A 1,193-nucleotide genomic window follows, 5' to 3' on the forward strand; every position below is an offset into this window, starting at 1 on the left:
GGACATGGCTGCCAAGGAGGGGAAGGAGGCCAGTGTGCACTCCGTGTGCATACCGGGTGGAGTCATTCTAGACGTGGAACGGATTCATCCATATGCCATGAAGAACACGGGGTGCAGCCAACTGCAACTGTATCAATGATGGGTGTCGCTTTTGATCATAAGAGATTCTCTCAGGTTTAGAGCGGCTATCAGAAGTGGTAGGCCAACGGCCTCTCTGCAGTGATAACACTGGTTCCCGTCAGATCACCGAAGTGAAGCGCTGTCAGGCTGGGCTAGCACTTAGATGGGTGACTATCCGGTCTGCCGAGTGCTGTTGGCAAACGGGGTGCACTCAGCCCTCGTGAGGCAAACTAAGAAGCTACTTGATTGAAAAGTAGCGGTTCCGGTCTCGAAAACTGACTTACGGCTGGGAGAGCGGTGTGCTGACCACATGCCCCTCCATATCCGCATCCGTTGACGCCTGTGGGTTGAGGTTGACACGGCGGCCGGTCGGTACCGCTGGGTCCGCCAGGGCTTGTGGACGGAGTTTACGTTTACGTTATCAGAAGTGGTAGAGAGTCTTGATTGCGAGATGGAAGCAGAGCTCAACACTTGTAACCGTCGATAGGACCCATTGCGGACCTTTGGTACAGAACCGAGTGGAGAGTCTGAATCAGAGGCTCAGACGGTTCTGCAACCATGTAGGCTGCAGATTCCTCGACTTGCGCCGTAGTGTGTTTGGGTTTCGGGTTCCGCTAAATAGGTCAGGAGACCACTACACGCCGGAGGCGGCTACACGGGTAGGAGGGGCTGTGTGGCGTGGACTGGGCGGTTTTTAAATTACTGGTCTCGGGGATGCACAAAAAGGGCTTCAGTCTCAAAGGGTGCAGGACGAAAACAGGACATACGTAGATCAAGGAACCATCGGTTTATCAGTTGTAACTTGTCGTAGCTGTGTTGGGAAAGTACCAGAGCTCCAAGGGCTAATAGGAAGCACTGATGTTCAAATCGTTAAATACAGAGAAAGCTGGCTAAAGCTGGATGTAAGTTTAGCTGACATTTTTGCGAAAGACGTAACGGTGTTCATGAGGGATGGGTTAAAAACAGTTGGCGGTGGTGTGTTTGTTGCTGTTTGAAGTAGTTTATCTTGTAGCGAAATTGAAGTAGATAGTTTCTGTCAGTTGGTATTTATAGACGTCATTCTTAACAACTGA

At 51.0% G+C, this 1,193-nt stretch overlaps 1 pseudogene; it reads left to right on the forward strand.

Annotated features, from left to right (window-relative positions):
• Positions 1-201: 201 nt before the first annotated feature.
• Positions 202-319, forward strand: LOC126098131 (5S ribosomal RNA; annotated as a pseudogene).
• The last annotated feature ends 874 nt before the right edge of the window (positions 320-1,193 follow it).

The sequence above is a fragment of the Schistocerca cancellata genome, chromosome 1, assembly GCF_023864275.1.
Source record: "Schistocerca cancellata isolate TAMUIC-IGC-003103 chromosome 1, iqSchCanc2.1, whole genome shotgun sequence".
Lineage (NCBI taxonomy): Eukaryota > Metazoa > Arthropoda > Insecta > Orthoptera > Acrididae > Schistocerca > Schistocerca cancellata.